The sequence below is a fragment of the Olea europaea genome, chromosome 10, assembly GCF_002742605.1.
Source record: "Olea europaea var. sylvestris chromosome 10, O_europaea_v1, whole genome shotgun sequence".
NCBI lineage: Eukaryota > Viridiplantae > Streptophyta > Magnoliopsida > Lamiales > Oleaceae > Olea > Olea europaea.
Genome location: NC_036246.1, coordinates 40,338,645 through 40,351,366, shown reverse-complemented (window position 1 = coordinate 40,351,366; position 12,722 = coordinate 40,338,645). Strand labels below are relative to the sequence as shown.

Genomic DNA, 12,722 nt, shown 5'->3' with positions numbered 1-12,722 from the left:
TACACACACTTTGGTGCTGAAATTAATCTATATAAACACTGAAATTAGAGCCGGTTAGAGAGAGATTGGACTCCACTTTGGAATCACACATTACGGCTCCGACACGTACAGAAAATCGAGAGAGAAGAGGAATTGAAAGCTGCTAGTTGCTGCATCATTATTCTTATTTACATACATATTTTGAGGGCAGTAGCTGGGAGTTTGTCTGGGAATTAATTGGCAGCAGCTTTGGGGTTGATTAAAGTAAAAAATTGAGGTTGCCTTTGGGCTGAATAAAAGAGAAAACCAAAGCAGAATATATACAAAAACTGATACAGAAACGGTGGCTTCAACTTGACTTCTTCAATTAATAAAATTGGCGGCTGCTAATCACACACACAAGACAAGGGGCTGAAATTGAAAAGAAGCAGACACGGCAGATTCAGTCTTGCAAATTATTTACGTTCCGTCAATTGACCCGGTGATGAATTTCCTAATAAACTTGTGTTTTTCTTTCATTATTATGCGTAGCTAAATCAAAATTAGGGCGAACAACGTAATCTTTTGGAACCCTTTATTTCGTTGAATTAAGATTCTAGTGCTTTTATATTTTATGTGTTGATTTTAATGTTGTTCTTAATGCATTTAATTACTTAATCACTAATTAGATGATTTGTGAACAATGATTGCGTAGAGATACGGATTATTTGTTTAGACTACATGTTAAAATCCGGTAAATTGATATAATGTGTAGAGATACCTATATTGATTGCTGCGGTCGTGTGTGAATTCTTAGAACCAATGTTGCGTTTAATTAAATTTAATTTGCATAGAGATATGAAATTGAACTAATTAAATAGGCTCAACGAGAACTCGGGAGGGGTAAGTTGAATACCATAGAAGAATTTGACCGAACACTACTTTAGGTTGTATAAATCTTGATTTACGAAGTAAAGGTGACCATTAGGTAAAATTGTTCCGCCCTAACGTCCTTTATTATTTGAATTCTCAATCATTTTCTGATGCATCCATTCGCCTTTTTTTAGTAGTTAGATTTAAAAATTACATTCAATCAAATATATATATTTTTTATTTATATTCATCAAATAGGAGTTAGGAATAGTAAATTGAGTACTAAAGTATAGTTCTCGTGGAAACGATAATCCGGACTCAAAAGATCCACTTTACTCCTTGTTACGATCCGTCCACTTGCGGGATAAAATCGACAACACTTACTCTCCTCAATCAAATGATGTTGCAGAACGCAAAAATCAAACACTTAAAGAAATGATGAATGTCATGTTAATAAATTCGGGTTTACCACAGAATATGTGGGGGGCTATTTTAACGGCAAATAGTCTTCTTAATAAAATACCTTTTAAGAAAATGGAAGAGACGCCATATGAACTATGAAAACGCCATCCTCCATCCTACAAATACTTGAAAGTGTGAGGGTGTTTGACTAAGGTTGAGGTACCTAAGCCTAAACAAGTGAAAATCGGTCCTTAAACGATAGATTGCATATTTATTGGATATGCCAATAATACTAGTGCATATCGTTTTCTTGTACACAAATTCGAAATACAAGACGTACATAAAGGGACCATAATCGAATCAAGGAATTCGATATTCTTTGAAAATATTTTTCCTTACAAAGATAAAAAAAATACGAGTTCCAACAAGAGAACATATGAAACTACCAATGGAATTTCAAATGAGGAAGAACTAAGGCATAGTAAAAGGGCTAGGACTTCCAAGAGGTTTGGTCCAGATTTTCTAACCTATATGGTAGAGGATGATCCAAAGACTTTCAATGAAGTAATGTCTACACCGGAAACACCACATTGGAAAGAAGCTATCAATAATGAGATAGATTCTATAATGTAAAATCATCCATGGGAGATGGTTGATTTACATCCCGGTAACAAGCCTTTAGAATACAAATGGATATTAAAAAAGAAATTGAAAACTGACAGATCCATTGATAAATATAAGGCTAGATTGGTTGCTAAAGGATATAGGCAAAAAGAAGGACTTGATTTATTTGATACCTACTCACTCGTGACTAGAATCACGTCGATAAGGTTGTTAATTGCAATTGCGATAATACACAATCTTGAGATTCATCAAATGGATGTAAAAACAGCATTCCTAAACAGTGAGTTAGAAGAGGAGATTTACATGGAGCAACCTGAAGGGTTCGTTTCTCCTAACCAAAAACACAAAGTATGTAAACTTGTTAAGTCCTTGTATGGATTAAAACAGGCTCCTAAACAATGGCACCAAAAGTTTGACAAAACAATATTGTCTAATGGATTCAAGATCAACAAATGTGACAAATGTGTATATATTAAACATACATCGTATGTCTATATAATTGTATGTCTATATGTGAATGACATGTTATTAATTGGCAATAGTCATGAAATTTTGCTTAACACCAAAAAGATGCTAACAAAGCATTTCGATATGAAAGATATGGGTGTGGCAGATATAATCCTAGGGATTAAAATCTCTAGAACGCGGGATGAAATTGTACTTTCACAATTTCACTACATAGAAAAAGTACTTAAGAAGTTTGACGTGTTTGAGGAAAGTCCTGCGAGAACTCCTCTTGATCAGAGTATGCACTTAGTCAAGAATACTGGAGAAAGCATATTACGACTAAGGTATTCACAAATAATTGACAGTCTTATGTATATTACAAACTGCACTCGACCGGATATTGCTTTTACGGTGAATAAACTTAGTAGATTTACAAGTAATCTAAACCGTGATCATTGGAAGGTTTTGACGAGGATTCTAAGGTACTTGAAGTATACCTTAACCTATGGATTACACTTCACAAAATATCCTGCGGTACTAGAAGGATATTGTGATGCGAATTGGATATCCGATATGAAGGATTCCAAGTCTACTAGTGGTTATGTATTCACCATTGGTGGAGCTGCTGTATCATGAAAATCAATAAAGCAAACGTGCATAGCTTGATTAACGATGGAATCTGAGTTTATTGCTTTGGACAAAGCTGGAAAAGAAGCAGAATGGCTTCGAAATTTCTTAGAAGATGTTCCATGTTGGCCCAAGCCAATACCGACGATAAGTATACATTGTGATAGTCAATCAGCAATTGGAAGGACTCAAAGCAGCATGTATAATGGTAAGTCTAGATATATTCGTCGTAGACACAACACTATTAAGCAACTGATCTCAAATGATGTTATCTCCATAGATTATGTGAAATCAAAGGAGAATATTGCGGATCCACTTACGAAAAGTTTGCCTAGAAATCAAGTGCGTTGCCTATCGAGAGGAATGAGATTAAAACTTACTACGTAAGAGTTTTTGCAATGGTAACCCTACCTTGTTGACTGGAGATCCCAAGATCTTGGTTCAAAGGGACAACTAAGTTGTGAAAATTCCATGAAGCACTTAGAAAATTAAAATTCTTAACTCATTCCTATGATACTAAAGTGCTTTCTGCAGAGTGAATAGAGGCTAAGATTATCTTTTAATGATTTCTATATCTTGATTAAGTCAAGTGGAGTAGGGTAAAATACTCTTAATAGGAGGTCACCTATGTAAGTGTGAAGTAGGACCACTTCGATAAGAATTGTTTAAAGTTTGAATTCTCTAAACACTTATAAGTACAGAATAGTGAAGATATCTGTGTGAGTACTGTTGTCTTGACTTACACCAAAGGCTAAGTGGTTCAAGACCTATGGTTCACCAATTAGTCGAGTAAGTCTAGTGAAGGCAACGGGGCGAGTTCGGGGCGGGGACCCCATACCCCGCCCCGCCTTTGACGGGGCGGGGCGGGACAGTTTTCTTGCCCCGTTTAAATATTTTTTATATTTTTTTATTTTTTATATTCCGAGTTCAATAAAATACGGATAACATTCAAGTTGAACTTTTAATAAAGAATACCCTTACTTTATGTAAATTTAAGTTTTTGTTTTAGGATAAAATTATTTATAGTGTAAAATGATTTTTAGAGAATGTGTGGATAAAAAGTATGAAAAAATTATAGGTCTACATGTAAATTATGTTATTAAAAAAATTGTGATAGAAAATAAGTTTAAATAAAAACAATTTTGAAATATGTTGCATAGATGAATTCTAAATATGTTATAATAGTAATAATTAAGTATATATGTAAACAAATAATTAACAAACAATTAGATAATTAATAACAAAGTTATGATAAATTAAGGGTTGGATGAACAAATAATTAGAAATTTTCTATCTTCATATTTCCAAGTATTAAAAAAAAAAAATTCACGTGGCGGGTTCGGGGAGGGGCGTCCGCGCCCCGCGACGGGGCGACCACCTATGTCCCGCCCCGTCCCGTGCCTCGTGAGGGGGCGGGTTTTTTTGCCCCATTCGGGGCGGGGCGGGGTAAATTACCATCACTAAGTAAGTCCGATAGTATTTTACTAAGGGAGGTTCAAGGCCAGAAGCCATCATCCCTGATGCAGTATTTTTTTTTGCACACTCTCTACATTGCATCATATCATCGCATTTGCATATGCATACCCAAATTTTCATTCATGTGGGGGATTGTAGGAATTGGTTCAAATTATTAACCAAAAATTGGAAAATGAAAATGTATGTAAAAGTGGAAAATGAAAAGGTGTGACTACGTGTCAACTTCGACCAAATATTCGGACTTGATCTGATGGTCAAATTATAAAAGTAAATAGACCAACTTATTCTACTCGTTGAGTAGATCGTCGTGGTATATTTGAAATCTCGAAACTAATTTTGGATGAATGAGAAATTGCGGACCAAAGTTGTAAGAAATGAAGTGTTGCAACTTTTCGAAAGGATGCAGGTTTTGGTCAAGTGTTGTAACTTTTTGAAAGGATGCATCTTTTAGCCCACACTACTTCATTTGCACCCTTTCTACATCTATAAATAGAACCATATGGACATGGTTTTGGGTACACCAATTGCATTGAGCATTCATTCTCCTCTTGCAATTCTCTCATTTCTAATTCCATTGCATTTCATACATTTCCTTTGTAGAGGAAAAATTCTGTCAAAAGTTCGTCGGTTTCTTGTAGCTTGAAGTGTTGCTACCACAAGTTATGAATCCATTGTATCTTGGGAGACAAGTATCATTCACCGTGAGCACCGTAGCAGGGCAATTTGTCTTAAGAAAAGATATAACATATCGCCTTGGATTATTCTCTATTTCTACTCCTTCTTAATCCTTATTTTACGTAATCTTTATACCAAAGCTCTGTCCAAATTTTCATTCATATAAATTGTGTTTTGATTACTCTCTTGCGGGTTAAAACTGGTGAAACAAATATATCAAAAACCAACCCTTACATAGCCCTTTTTCTAAGTCGTCTCCAACACGTTTTGGTTAAGAAAGACCCACGCTAAATATTTTATTCGCGAAGCCCGTGCATTTTCCAAGAAAGAAAGCATTGCTTGATCGAAACCATGAGAATGGCCAAAATGGTGAAGCCACTTTGGTTGGTCTGGGTTGGGTAGAGGCGTGGCCCAAAGATATGGTTCGGGCTAGACTCGGCTGCAAGCAAGAGCCTACAATTCAATGGAGTGTTATTGAAACCTTGTATACTACATATGACGGAGTAAAAAGAGGGTTATGGAAATGCTTTCCCCTCCCTCCCTCTGAATGGTAAGTTAGCATGACACTTAGTGTACTATGTAGAAGGTTTGTTTAATTAAAAAAATATATATATATCAACTAGAGAGACGAAAGATGACATGGTGACACTTGAAACTAAATTGAAGTTTAGTGATTCAATAGAAATTCGATTGGAGCAAATGATGACCCAATTTTGAATGACCACGAATGAAATTTATCAAGATTGCATCACATATTTATATCAAAAAATTGTTTGTTTTTTATAATTTTCCTTGCTACAATACAAATTCTAAGGAAATGTTGAGAGGCATGGATATTGTAAGCTAAGAAACTAACATGAAGCAAATATACATTTTTACTTTTGAGGAGGTTCCGTAAACGTGCAAAAGAAAATTAGCACGTGTATATATCCAATTGCTTCGACTACCAAACAAATATAAGTAGTGATATATGATGAATATTCTCACTTCCATATCTTTGCATCATATTAATGAAGTTATACGGTGATAACTTTAACAGTGCATTTGATACGCTAATTGTTCAAACACGAATAAAGAAGATAGACAGTGTCTAATCATGTCTCATCCTTGTAGTTGAATTAAACAGATAGCGCTTGGAACATACACTCTCAAGGCCTTCATCAAGTAATGTAATTCACATCACATACATAGTTACTAAAAGACCATACATCTCAAATGCATAAAATGAGACTAGCCAATTATGATCACGTATAAAAGTTAAGAGAATTGCTCTCGTAAGTACCGTTTACTACTTATGGATGGCATGCACTATAAATATTTTTGATGACCATAGATCACAGGTTGATAACATTGTTAGATGGATTAAAACACATATACAAGGTTATGTTTTCTTTGTATCCGTATATTTTGATTCAATATGAGTCTTTGGCATTAGTTAGCTAGATCTTCTCATTTGTACATCTTCTCTTTTTTGTTTTCCTGAGTATGCTCGGTGTAATTATATTTGTACTTGATCTTTGTGTGTACTTGTATTCGTACTTGATCTTTGATTGTCAGGGTCTATTCGGTGTACTTGTACATGTTTTTTTTATCAATAAAATATACATTTAGCAATTTCTTAAAAAAATCATCACTACAAAAGTTGTGAAATTTCTTATAATACATAAGAATGGTGCTACCGATATATGAAATCTTATCTACTGCCATATCAAACCAAAGTCTATGTTGGGTATTTTAGTATGTGATGCCCAAATAACCCATAGACAACGGTGAAAAATCGAGGCCCGTTTGTCTTCATAGGCTAAGCCCAAGATTGAAGAATATTAATAAGGGAAAATTTCACAAATCATGTTTTAACTATGCACAATTCAAAAATCAGTTCTTAAGTTTAACAAATGCAGAAATAAGGTTTTAGCTAATTAATTAAATATAAACGAGGTCACATTTATACGATTAATGGTCACATAAACATAATTATAGGTCACGACTTATTTATTGATTATATATTATCAAATTAATTGGTCACAAATTATGTCGAAGTTACAAATCGAAAATTTTTTAAGTCACAGTTTATCATTGGTTACAAATCCGAAAAATTATAGATTACAGGTCACATATTTTCAAATTTGATGGTCACTGATTACTTTTTTGAGTCACAAATGATCGAATTTTAAGGTCACAATATACAAATCCAAAAAATTATAGGTCATAGGTAACATTTTTTCAAATTTGATGGTCACGGATTACTTATTTAAGTCACAAATGATCGAATTTTAAAGTCATAGTTTAATAGTCAACACAGGGAACCAAATGGTTGATCACAGACACCAAACGCCCGATCCCAATCCACCACCATACCTGATCACAGACACTACCCCACCATGCCACAACATCATCACAACCACTGCCAATACCACCATTGTCGCCGCCGCCACCACCACCACTCCGAAATTGACAAACCTAACTAAAATACCTCAACAACACCCAATCACTACCACTACCACACAGCACCACCATTGCATCTACCACCACTCTAAAACTTAGAAACACCTAAACATCGCACCAATAGACTTCTAGACAAAACAAGCGACGATCACACCACCAACACCTACACCCACAACCACCACCACTTTATAGCGAACATCCAAAAACAAACATACAATATATCGGAATGCTACTGTAGCAGCGATACCCAAAAACAACAACCTTACCTCCAACACCTAGAAACACCACATCACTACTGCTGTTACGGCGAATAGAGAGTGCACATATATTGGAGAGAAGAAGCATCGCATCCACATTTTCGCCAACCCCAACATCACATCCACATCATACCAATGATGAAGGAGTGAGGGCAACGGAGATGATGGAGGTGGTCAATCAAAAGGGTGATTCAGCGTCTTTGCATGACACTGATGAATGAAGAGGTAAAGGCAACGGAGATTATGGAGTTTATCGATCGAATGGGTGATTCGGCGTTTGTGAATGAAGGGATAATTTACACAGCATTGACGGATTACAAAAATCAGTTGGCACCGAAGGTTGGAATGGACGTCGCCCAACGAGTTCTCAGACGGTCGGCACAGCTCCTTCGTCTTCAGTCGCCAGACTGAAGAGAGAGAAGGAACAAAAAAGACGATAGAGATGAGAGAAAGGTAGAGAGAAGAGGGAAAAGAAAATTTATTTATGGTTTGTATTCTATTGATATCTGATTTGTGATTAATAAAACCTTATACTTGAATTTTGAGTTGTACTCGTTAATCCCCTACTTTTATGTAATTTCCACTATTAATAAATCCACACCATAAATGATGTAGTCCAATCCTATTGGGTATTTAGAGGAAATCAGTCCATTAAGCTAGGTGCTCAATATCCAATTTTGGAGATAATTTGAAAAAGGGATTACTATCCCTTTTCTCACAAGAAGTTAGATGGTTGTACTATATTTATCCTTGGTAACCAGTTTCAATTTTCTTGAACTCTATCTTGCCCAAAAAATCTATGAAATTTGTTTGTCCCTTGCCTATAAATTGGAGTCTCTTGACCTCACTTTACTAACATAAAAATCGTCCCCTGTTATGTGCTTTTGAAACCCAGCTTCTGCTTTTGTGTGCCTCTGTCTCTGTGACTGCAATTCTCCAATTTGGTGCTATCTTTGTGGTGTTGGATATTTTTGAGCCAAATAAAAAGGGAAATTCATTGTTCTTCATTCTTCAAATTTAGTTTTGATTTCCTTTTTCTCGTTCAAGTTAATTCCATAATTCACATACTTGATTTGTTCAATTGTAGGTGGAATTAGCATCAGCAATCTATAATACAACCCAACATGAAAGCAAATTGCACAATCAGCAAAAGAATTAGCACAAAACCTACTAGTGTCAAGTTCTTTCTGTCGAGGATAGCTGTCACGACTGTTCAACAAGATTATTCAAACTCCTCACATTCCACCAATGTTTCCCGGGATCAACCAATTGTTGTTCGCTTTTACTGCCATATGTACCTTCAGTAGAACTAGGATTTTTCGTAAGAAACTGTACCCAGAATAAATCATTAATCCCCGTTCGCACATTGGTTGTTGTCTCAAGGGATACCTCTGGAACAATGCTAGACTTCAACTCAGCATTCATATCAATCCCAAAAATCTTCGACCATACATTAACATGAAGTTGTGAGCAAGAAACAGTGGGGCTATTTGTACAGTTTGTAGATTCATCCAACTCCTGCAATGAATTAGATTGATCTAAACCTCAACCAACATCAAGTACTAGGTTTTCCCAAAACATAAGTGAAGACTCCAGTTGCTCCAATAATTCATCGTTTGAATTTAAAAAGGAAGTTGAATAAGAATTTTTTCCATATTTTTCCATGCTGGCTTGACTATACAAGTAACTGCTTCTTGGAATCCTTCTCTTTCTATCGTCAATTTCAACTTAGGGATTCGGATTTAAAGTAAGTTCTGGTTTCCGCAAGGTTTGAACCAAGGAAGATAACATATTCTTGTGCCACAGTCCCATATTTTGAATGCATTCCATCAAACCTCGCATTTGCCCTTTAGTCCTTGTTGCTCAATTTCATGTTTCTGTATTTCCAAATTCAGTACTTCTTTATCACACTTTAGCCTCTCAATATCATCATTATAGCCTTTCCTTTTTGATTCAGTTAGCGGAGATAAAGAAGCAAGATTTTGTGCAGAATGACTGTGAATTGGTTTACGTCTATGAATATTCTTCATAAGGTATGGCTGACCTCTAACAAAATCCTCATTAGAAAATTCCCATTGTTCAAGATCGATTTTCCTGAATCCCTATTCAGTAAGAAAGGAATATTAGCGTACAAAAGGAAGAAAAAGAAGCTAGTGTTGGAAAAAATGAGTAAATGGCTCACTTTTGGCAAGATTTTCGGTGGGACCCGTTGGTCCAAATTGGAAGATCAAAGTTAATCATTGTTCTCCTCCGTACAAGCATTGAAACCATATATTTATTTGCCAAAATTGATGAATGGATGAATGAAAAATTAGAGCTCAAAGATGACCATTAGAAGATGATTTATATGGGAAAATAAAATTAGTCACATATAGGAAAATGAAGAAAGTATTAACCACTTTATATAGGATTGCACATTGGAATGGTGTAATCATGTGTAGCATAGAGGCTCTCTCCACGTGCGCGCACATGGACCGAAATTTCCTTCGGAACTTGAACTTGTGTGCGAACGTGACTTGCGTACACAAACGTCGAACCGAACGGAACAAAAATTAGCCCGTTTGAAGTGTCCATATTTTACAATTTTTTTGCTATCTTTAACTGACTTTTGAGTTTTTAAAAACTGCCAAAACTCCAGCAGAAACTGAAGTGGCTCCAGTTTTTATTGCCATGGAGTTTTTGGATAGATTTATGTTATATTAAATCTCAATTTTCCAACAATTAATACACAGAAAAAAATCTCTCTGTCTCGTACCAAAAAATACTTTTGTTCTGTCTGCATATACATAATCTCAGTTTTCATCTCTAGTCGTGGTCGTGATATTGTTCGAATACAAACTCAGTTCGTCGAGTAATTTCTGTGGTGCTTAGATTCAACGGGTTTTACCGTTGTATCCTGGAAAACAGACGCTCGAATTAGACCTCAAACACTTAGGGTGAGGGGGTGAATCTGTTTTAAGGAAATTGTGCTCGCACAGGCGTTCGTTATAAAATTTATTTATCTTCTACAATTGACATATTTGCAATTTATTTTTGCAAGTTATTTATTTATTTAGCGATTTACACGTTTGCAATTTATTAGATTCTGAATTTTCTTGCTAACAGTTGGTAAATGCAATTCGATATATATATGTTACATATACGGTATTTCTATTGAAAAAATATGTGTTATTTTAATAAAAACAGTTTGTGCTAATTTTGCGCATATACGGTGAGTTTCGCTGTCAAATACAGTGAGCTGCCATATACGGTGAGCTGCACTGTCATATATAGTGAGCTGTCAAATACGATAAGATGCAAATACGGTAAATTGCCTGCGAATATAGTAAGTTACATATACGGTATGCTTAAAATCAGTATCTAAACTATATATACAGTATGCGGTAATCCGACTTCATTAACACCACTATATTCCAACAGCTAGAATCTTGCTTGATATACAGTCGAATACTATCTACCGAACATGCACTTATTGTAAATACATATCAAATATAAATTTTACACTGAACCGAGAAAAAATGCTTACATATGTATTTAGCTGCCTTACAAAACTGGAGAGGTTATTGTGCTTAAAGAACCTTGGCAAAAGATGTCGTGCAAATTCGAGAGGGTTCCATGCGACAAAGCTTTTGTTATTACCCTGACTCCATGACACAACAGATTCCGTGGAAGGATCATCCACCATCTCGTACGTCTTTGCAAGGAAAGGTGGAAATGAACTCGAACTGCTTTGAGTTTCATCCATAGTGGGAATTTATTACCCAATCGCAAGCCCTAAAAACTTTTGGCCTCAAAATAAGAAACATCAACAAGATGAACTAAAATCAACTAGGGCTGTCATTTTTTACCGGCCTCATTGTATATGAAATTGAATTCTCTTCAAATTTCGATCACTCTTCTTGAGAGCACATTCCATCAATTTGAAAACCCTAATGTGTTTCAAATTAACAGAGTTTAATTCAAAAAAATAAAAAAATAAAAAAAATCTTATCTTTCTTCTTTTCGAAATTCTGACCAACCCCAAATTTATTGGAACTATTCTTAGATGTTGTGTCAAACCCAAATCTTATTTTTCACCAAAATCCCTTCAATTCCAGCAAATTCCCAACTTTCCCACCTCTAAATCCAATTCTTTTATTGGAAAAATCGCAGAATGGAGAATACCTAAATAGATAACAAAAGCATATTCCACCAATCAAAAGCCTCTCAGCCATTTCCTTCCTTTTTTTCCCGATACCAAAGAAAAATTAAAATGAGAATCAATGGCTTACATATCAAAGTCGTTAGAATAGTGACTCTGTGTCTCAATCTTCAAGCAAAAGCATCAAATCTAATACTAACACATTTCAAATGCACGCAGATACATCAGAAACAAAATGAACGCCGCCGGGAAATTTTCAGGGTCTCAAAAGGGTCTGTAACTATTGTCTCTTTGTTGGTACATTACTGTTTGAATTTGTGCCGGAACAGGTGCGTAGGAAGCGAGACTTCTGGAATATTTAAGATATGTTTAAAATTATATGGCTAATCGCAAAAGATTTACTAGTAAATAAGATCAAAGGTAAATAAGTGTTTTTTTACTCAAACAATTACTTATTTTGACAGTAAATGCTTACTCATAGATAATTTTTCATTTTTTCACCTACGAGCAAGAAAAGAGAAAAAATATTTAAATATTGTTTAAAAATACTTAATTATGAGCTAAACCAAACATTTTCCTTGTATTATTGATAATTGATTACTGTTGAAGCACATGGAGAAGATTGGACGGTTGGATATTGTCCCCGTTTACTCATTTAATATTATTTTGTTTTAAGAACAATTGTTTGAAAATTCCAATTGAGGAATGTGATAAGAAGCATTTTTATATGGAATAAGTGCGTGTTTCGTTATAATTTTTGACTTCAAAAAATAAATTTTTGACTTCAAAAAATAAAT

The 12,722-nt window shown here is 35.0% G+C and overlaps 1 pseudogene; it reads right to left on the bottom strand.

The window, feature by feature from the left end:
* Positions 1–8,987: 8,987 nt before the first annotated feature.
* On the bottom strand, positions 8,988–12,279 carry LOC111400657 (annotated as a pseudogene).
* Between the last annotated feature and the right edge of the window lie 443 nt (positions 12,280–12,722).